At 41.8% G+C, this 8,135-nt stretch overlaps 2 non-coding genes across 2 annotated transcripts; one reads left to right on the top strand and one right to left on the bottom strand.

Annotated features, from left to right (window-relative positions):
- Positions 1-1,884: 1,884 nt before the first annotated feature.
- trnag-ucc (transfer RNA glycine (anticodon UCC)) lies at positions 1,885-1,956 on the bottom strand. Its single transcript has one exon. It is a non-coding gene; the product is annotated as a tRNA-Gly (tRNA).
- A 2,245-nt stretch (positions 1,957-4,201) lies between these two features.
- On the top strand, positions 4,202-4,343 carry LOC138226580 (U4 spliceosomal RNA). The gene has a single exon (XR_011184590.1). It is a non-coding gene; the product is annotated as a U4 spliceosomal RNA (small nuclear RNA).
- Positions 4,344-8,135: the final 3,792 nt, after the last annotated feature.

The following is an 8,135-nucleotide window of genomic DNA, read 5'->3' as shown; positions in this document are numbered from 1 at the left end:
ATCTATACAAGTGCGATTCTAGAAATGCTCACCAGATTACGTTTTAAGAAGGAACTGCGCCTCAGGTTCCGCCGAGATCTTAACTCGGATGGCAGGATTCAGAGTCCGGAGTGTGGACTGATGGCGAAGGAGGGTCCACATACTGTGGATCCCTCAGTGATCTTCCGCGTATTCAAACCGCCAGCGTGTGACTCCCCTGTCCCTGTGACCTCATTGCTCTGCTCTTTCCTCTGTGCAGCCGAGCCCGACTCACGGTAAAGTGAAAAAAAAGATGCCCTCAACGTGAGATTTACTCTGGAGCGAGGATAGATGTTACCTTTTTATCATTTAACAGGATGTATGTGATGTGGCGACTACGTTCAATTTTGTATCCTCTTTAAAAGATTAAGGACTGGGGTGAGCGTGATATACCACCCTTTCAGCTAAGAACCCGACTTGCGCACCGTTTAAGCTGCATAGACTCGGTCGTTTAACTCTTCTCCGTTAGCAGGGTTAAGGTTAAAGAAAAAAAAATAGCTGACTCCTTTTTTTTGCCAGCCGCTAGCGCTGATTAGCAAGGCTTGTATTTCATGTTTTGCAAGTTGCATCCATTTTAAGAAAAACAAGTCGCGTTAAAGACAGGAAATGAATACTTGCATTTAATTAAGTCTAGCCATAGGCGGGGATCTCCTGTTTACTAGACAGGCGCTTTAACCAACTAAGCCACGGCGCCCCAGGAGTGTTGTCCTTTTGCAGCCACTTGGACACACCACTCAGACACATCTGCATTCGGTGTGTGCTCCGCCTGCTCGCTGAGCAAGTTGCCACCTTTACATACAATAGCAACATCGACACCAAGAGAAAGGATGACAAATGGCTTTTATCTGGAACTTTTCATGTCCAAGGAGCTCAATGTGCTTTCTGTGTACAACAGGGCCACTGAACTCCACACTGGCCACTGAACCACAGCAGTGGCTTGCTGGCTTGACATCTCCCAAGGAAAATGTTGAAATCACATGTGGAACAGGAAAATGACCCTCGAGTACGTGGGGAAAAAAAGAAAAAGATCATCTGGAGCGCGCCAACCCATGTCCGGACAGCCCAGTTTCGTCGACAAGGTGGCTGAGTGGTTAAGGTGATGGACTGCTAATCCATTGTGCTCTGCAGGCATGGGTTCGAATCCCATTCTCATCGCTCTCCATGTCTGACATGTGTGCCTGTTCGACATCGGCCCTCCTGTTGTTTGCTCCGGTGCTAGAGCCGTACATTTTCTAGCAGTGGCTGAACATGGTATAGTAGGCCAACGTCGGTATCGAGCAGTGACAGTAACAGTACTTACTGCGCCCCATAAGAAATCGTTTGTCCCTGTTCAAAAGAGATTGTGCGATGTCCTGCGGCGTTCGTAAAGCAAACCTTTGACAGTTTGAAAAGAGGAATTTATTCTGCTTCCTGTGCGTGCAGTAGTTACAAAGTTGAACGTCTTTACACGATCTGCTGCAGTTTTCAGTGGGCGGGCTTTGTCAGATGGCTTGAAAAAACGCACTGTGTTTCGGCTCGGGAAACATCATAAGCAGTGTCCTGCATGTTTTCTGTGTAAAGCTGTCTTTTAACGCATACAGAATTCATTCGAAATCATTGATTTCTCCAATTAACAAGGGTCCCTTTTTGAACCTGCGAGAAGCATTCTTTCAATGTAACAGATTTACTCCGGGGAAAGCCAGCATGACATTAAGAGTAGCTCAAGCTTTCAGCACCCGTATCGGACTGCGTGTATGCAGACACCGCTCAGAATCCCCTGTAAGATTCTCCCTCAATTCCGTTTTTCAGTGCTTTAGCTCTTTCAAAAGGCTTCGCTTTGCTAGTCACAGTCCAAGGCTCATGACAGCATTTGAAAACATTCGCCACTGCGTTGGCCGGGAATCGAACCCGGGTCAACTGCTTGGAAGGCAGCTATGCTCACCACTATACCACCAACGCACACCCACAGGAAGCCTGCAGGACACCACCAGAGAATGCTTTTTTAATTTTTTTTTTATTAAACATAGAATTTACAAATACAAATACAACAAGAGGATCAGAGTCATGTACAAGAGAAAAAAAACGCAGCAGAAAAAAGCATTTAACTACCAGAGGTAATTAAGTAATTATGTGATCAAATTGTATATTTTACACGTATCATATTTTCCTTGCTTTAATATTTCTCAATTATTTATAAACTTTAGTTTCAACATGCATGCGTTTCCTGTAAAAAATAAAACTCAGCACACAGTTTTTCTTTTAACAACATTTCGAGTACCTCTGGCATTCATGAAAAAGACATACACAAAAGCAAATAACTAACTCTAAGACTGTCTAAACTATTGAGTTTTTCAAAGAACCAGAACTATAACAGTCCTTAACACTTAACTACACCATTCCAAACTAACACTAAAGAAACACTAGTATATACTGGTATAACAAATATAACCAAACATAATCATTAACTGAGCAGTCACTGGGAGCAAATCTCCTTCCCGTCCACAAAGGCCCTCGCTCCCACAAAGTAGGCTCTCCTCCCCTCTCTTCTGGCAGCTTCAACCTGGGGCCACAGCTGGTTCCTGGTGCTCCTGTCCGCGGCAGACAGGTCCTCTGCAAACCTCAGTTTGTTCCCATTCAAATACTCATTCCCCCTCGCCGCTCGCCACAGCATGTCCCTCGCCGTCCTCTTGGTGAACTGTATTATAATCGATCTGGGGCGCACTTGCCCAGACATGTTCGCTCTCCCGAGCCTGTGAACAAAGTCAATGGCCGATATTACGTCCTCCTGGTCCGGCAGGGTCCTTTTACAGATACCCTTCACTGTTGCAACAAGGTCCTTATCACGTTCCTCTTTAACTCCAAATAATTTTAAATTCCATCATCGACGGTATCTATCTACATCGTTCACTTTCAATTCAAGTTCTTTAATATGCTTTTCTTGTTTGGTATTTACTTGTTTAAGAACTTTTACTTCACTCTTTAAGTCTTCAACCTCTTTAAACACACAGTCCATGGACTTTTTAAGACTTTCGATTTCGACTGTATTAGATCAAATCATTTCCTTCAGCTCACCCATGCTCTGTGCCATCATGTTGAAGATGTTGGTCTGGAGCTCCTCCAGCGTCAGGTCGCCCCTTCCTCTCTTGGCTGCCGGGGTTTTCACAGGTGTGCTGGGCAGGGACTCCGGCTCTTCCTCTGGCAGCTGAGTCTCACTTGGGCTGCGAACGCTCGCGTACGAGCGCATCTCCAGCACTCTTTCCACGTCCCCTCCAGCTGCTTCACTTTTCCCTTTAGTTGCCATCAATTTTCTTGTAGTGCTATACATATACGATTGAGGTTTCTTAGACTTCTCCTTCGAAGACCCAGCACTCTCTTTTGTTTTCCCAGTGTTACTCATATCGAAATTCTTAAACCTAAAAAAAATCGTTTTTTTTTCTTTCAATTATAACTGAAGTTTAAACAAGTAGTGTTAAGTCCTTATTTTTCTGTAGTCAAAAAAAGCAAAAATTAACATTCAGGTCATGAAAAACTCAAAAAAAATCCTCAACCACTAAACTTTACCTCCCACCTGAGCGCCATCTTGAACGCCCCTACCACCAGAGAATGCTCACGATTTCGGAAGCTGTCTCCGGGACGTGCTGATTCCACACATCCTGAATAAATCATGATATTGTTAGTTGCTGTAGCTAGACGTTCAAATGAGTTTCATGGCCAGATGGACTGTTTCCTCCAGCGGTATAGTATTGCAGTGAGACAGCACGATGCCTGCAAGACTATGTCACGCTAAACGCCACAGATTGTGTTTGTCCGTTCATGTCAGTCATCCTGCAGCCACGGGAAGTGGGACACAAACATGCCGCAATGCTTTCAAGACGTTAGGATTTGTTTGTGCAACATCCGAGAAGAGTACTTGTGGCTTGAATGTGAACTGTACGTGCCCGCCCCCTTTCCTCTGTAGTGCATGAGTTCCTCCCGGCATGCCCTTCGTCATTGTTCTGTCATCTTGTATTTAAAGGGTTGTATTTCTGCTGCTGAAAAGAATCAACGGGTTTCTTTGTTCCCAACGGAGCCCTTGTCTGTCATGAAATTCTTCAAAACCTCAAGCTAGAAGAAGACGACAAATATGAAGCGTTACAGCAACGACATGCCATGAGACGATTGATAACGATTTCCATAGGATCCCCGCGGTTGCCTGGCAACCGTCAGCTTTGCGCAGTGGCAGTATCGTAGCCTGTGAGGTTTAGCCGAGGCGGGATTATTGCTAGTTGAAAACTTTTCCCAATACCCCGCTTCCGCCGGTTTGCAATACAATCGGCGAAAGCAATTTTTGACAGTCTCGTTAGAGACTGAGCAAGGTGTTTAAAGACAGATTTGGTCATGGTGACATCATGGTAGAAAGAAGCGAGCTTGTTCCCAGTGGGCATTGATTCGTCGAATATACGTATATTTACGGTGAAATTACGGCTATACGTATATATACGTCGCCTCGAAGTATAATCAACGTCGAATTGCAACCGTAAAATTGACGACATTAACAAACGCATATATAACGTCGAAAACACATCTAACACAGTGCCTGAGGCTTTTTACTGTATGTATCGTGTGTGCCGCAACTAGGAGTATACGGCACTCTGCACAGTGTACGAAGTAAATTATTTTCGCAGCAATTAATTTACACGTGTATAATAAATATAGTAAATATAATAAATTAATTACTGCGAAAATAATTTACTTCGTACACTGTGCAGAGTGCCGTATACTCCTAGTTGCGGCACACACGATACATACAGTAAAAAGCCTCAGGCACTGTGTTAGATGTTTTTTCGACGTTATATATGCGTTTATTCATGTCGTCGATTTTACGGTTGCAATTCGACGTTGATTATACGTCGAGGCGACGTATATATACGTATAGCCGTAATTTCGCCGTAAATATACGTATATTCGACGAATCAATGCCCACAGCTTGGCATACAAGGGTTTTGCTGAGGGGGTCTTGCCACCTGCCTGAAAAAAAACAGTAAAATGTTTCAGTGCCTATAGAGTTTCTATTTTTATTTTCTTGACAAAAGTCCCCCATCAGTGCGCGGTGCCCGAGGAAAAATCTGTAGGGGGGCGTCTGAAATTCTGAGGGGGGAGTGATATTTCGGTTGAAACGGAGCTGTACGGTGCAGCTACCCAAATGAAATCTCGCAGCTATGCCATTGATTAGTGCTTCATGATAGAAGATAACGACTAGCAATCTGGTATTTGCGATGAAGTTCAGTTTCACATTTTTCGTCACTCTCAAGGTTTGTATTGCCTGGAGCGAAAAGTACCATAAGCGTTCATTTTTGCAGCTACATGGACGTTCTGAATCGTTAAGAAAAAAATGTTGTAAAACCAACAGAAAGCACAGACTGCTATAACTAGTCCTAGTTATATAACGATTTTAAGTATAATGATAAACTACTGCAAGGAATCGGTCCACCTGAGCAAACAGGATCGTAATGTTGACACTCAATAATATGTGCAGTTCCTGGACGGATAGCCCTCCTGCCCATCAAACAGACTGAGTGACTGTTCGTGTCATTTAGTGTTGTCTGACCATTGACAAAGTACAACTATTTTTTTAGGGTGCAAATTAAGTTAGGTAAATCTTTTTGCCCAAAACTGAAGGGGCGACATTCCCCCCTCCCCCTGTGATGCCAGGCCTGTCCCCATCCTATTCCATAATGTCATTATATATAATACCATACAACAGTGACCGATCCTTAATATTTGCATGCGTTAAAATTGCACATCAGCTCATAGCAGCGATGTATTATCAATGTTAAATTTCAACCATAATATCGACAACATTAATAAACGCATACGTTGAGAAAATATCGAACCCATCATATTTTCCGGTTATATACCACAATGCATTGCTAGTATTCGTTGGTCACCATTTTGGACACGTTTTTCAAACGTAGAAGTATATCCGAAAATATCTCAGCAATCCTCTTTTGACGAGTAAGTATGAACAATAATAATACTATCTGAATACATACAGATCTTTCTTAATATTATTTTGATTAAAATAGTATGTGAATAAGCAAAAAAAATGGCACATAAAATAGTGTGAATGGGGAAGATGACACAAAATCGTTTTGCCGTTTCTCTTATTCTTATTCTATGTTGTACTTTCAAACTTTGGGTACTCTTTAATTAGGACAGACTTTATTGCTCAACTGCTATGATGCAAGCCAAATTTTATACATTTATTTCAGCTTTGAGCTTAGTAAACCGTTCATTTTTTAGATTATACTAAAGAAGATATTAATCATTATTTATTTGGGAAGTAATATTATATAATTTTCTCCTAGCTGCGGTGCTGAAGTCCCACCCTACATCAACAGAAAAAGAAATAAAGGAGCACGCAATGTGTTACTTGAAGAATGCATATGCAAGGCAGGGGGCCAAGAGATCTGGACTCTGAAAATAATAGGTTTTTGGTTCTAACTGTTAGGACAATTAGACAGGGTTTGCAAATAGTGGACAAAAATCGTCTTAACTTCCATTGTAATATTTTATATTTTATGTAATATTTTTTTCTTGGAAATATAGAAGTTGTACATTTTAAAATGTATATTTGAATCAAAATGTGGTTTTGAGTTAGTGTGTTAATGTAATTAGTTTTCTGTTTGTCATTACTATACTGTATATTGGAACAAGTAATAGGTTTATTCCATGCTGAAAAAAAGAAGAAAGAGAACACAACGTTTCGGCCGTGGAGCCTTCTTCAGGTGTGAGAGAGACAGGGCAGTAGGCAAAGGTAAAGTAGCGGGAGAACAAAGGTTGAGAGGGAGGAGGAGTGAGAGGCGGGAGCAGGGGACAGAAAGAGAGGCCAATCAAGAGGTGTGAAGTCAGAATGGGTGCAGAGAGGTGTGAAATGAAACTTCCAATGAATGGAGAAAATTTAAAAGAACAGTAATCTGTCGTTAAGGGAAGGGAGAATGTGTGATCCTAGCTGCAGAATAATTTTAGTTTCGGTGGTCTTTCTGATGTATGAGTTCGGAAAACCGTCTTGGAGAACACAGACGGAGAGATTAGAGTGGTCGTGGCCGTCAGAGTGGCCGTCAGTATATTGTATATTGCCGTGGCCGGCAATATACAATATACTGTATATTGCCATGTTACCAGAATTTGTAGCTGAAGTTTAAGACTAGTTGTGTTTTTATGATTATTGCCCATATGTTGATTGTTGATTGATTGTATACAATGTATAATTTGAAATACATATGTTTCAGGTGTGAATGTGTATTTTCAGAATACATTTCTAAACCTAATCATTGGCTTGTTTTACTTGTTTCTACACCTATAAAATCTATCTTTGATGTATAATAGACCTCTACCCATATACGTATAATAGACCTCTAATGTTATCCGTATAATAGACCTCTAACCATATACGTATAATAGACCTCTAAAGTTATCCGGAACTCCAACCATATATGTATAATAGTCCTCTAAATTTATCCGTATAATAGAACTCCAACCATTTATGTATAATGAACGTCTAAATATAGACGTATAATTGACGTATAACTTTAGACGTATATTAGAATTTCATTCTAGACGAATTGTAGACCACATTTAGACGTCTAAGATATGCGTTTAATAGACGTATATTATACGTCTTTTGCCCAATGGGTTACGTCTCAACAGAAACGCTCTTTAGCTCTTTCAGCGTTATGCAGAGAACATCGTCTGTCGAGATCACTTTTGAGTCAGCGCGAAACGCCGTGTGCTGTCAGTTTGATTTCATATTGCTCGTAGCGGCGCCCGGCTTTTGTCTGTCAAACGTTAGGTTGCGCTTCTTCATGCTGCATCGTCGGCATGAGTGGAGCTTTATAAACGTCTGTACTTACTGCGCCCCATAAGAAATCGTTTGTCCCCGTTCAAAAGAGATTGTGCGATGTCCTGCAGCAAACCTTTGACAGTTTGAAAAGAGGAATTTATTCTGCTTCCTGTGCGTGCAGTAGTTACAAAGTTGAACGCCTTTACACGATCTGCTGCAGTTTTCAGTGGGCGGGCTTTGTCAAATGGCTTGGAAAAACGCACTGTGTTTCGGCTCGGGAAACATCATGAGCAGTGTCCTGCATGTTTTCTGTGTA

This window comes from Lepisosteus oculatus, unplaced genomic scaffold, assembly GCF_040954835.1.
Source record: "Lepisosteus oculatus isolate fLepOcu1 unplaced genomic scaffold, fLepOcu1.hap2 HAP2_SCAFFOLD_138, whole genome shotgun sequence".
Classification (NCBI taxonomy): domain Eukaryota; kingdom Metazoa; phylum Chordata; class Actinopteri; order Semionotiformes; family Lepisosteidae; genus Lepisosteus; species Lepisosteus oculatus.
This window is presented reverse-complemented; position numbering and strand designations above follow the sequence as displayed.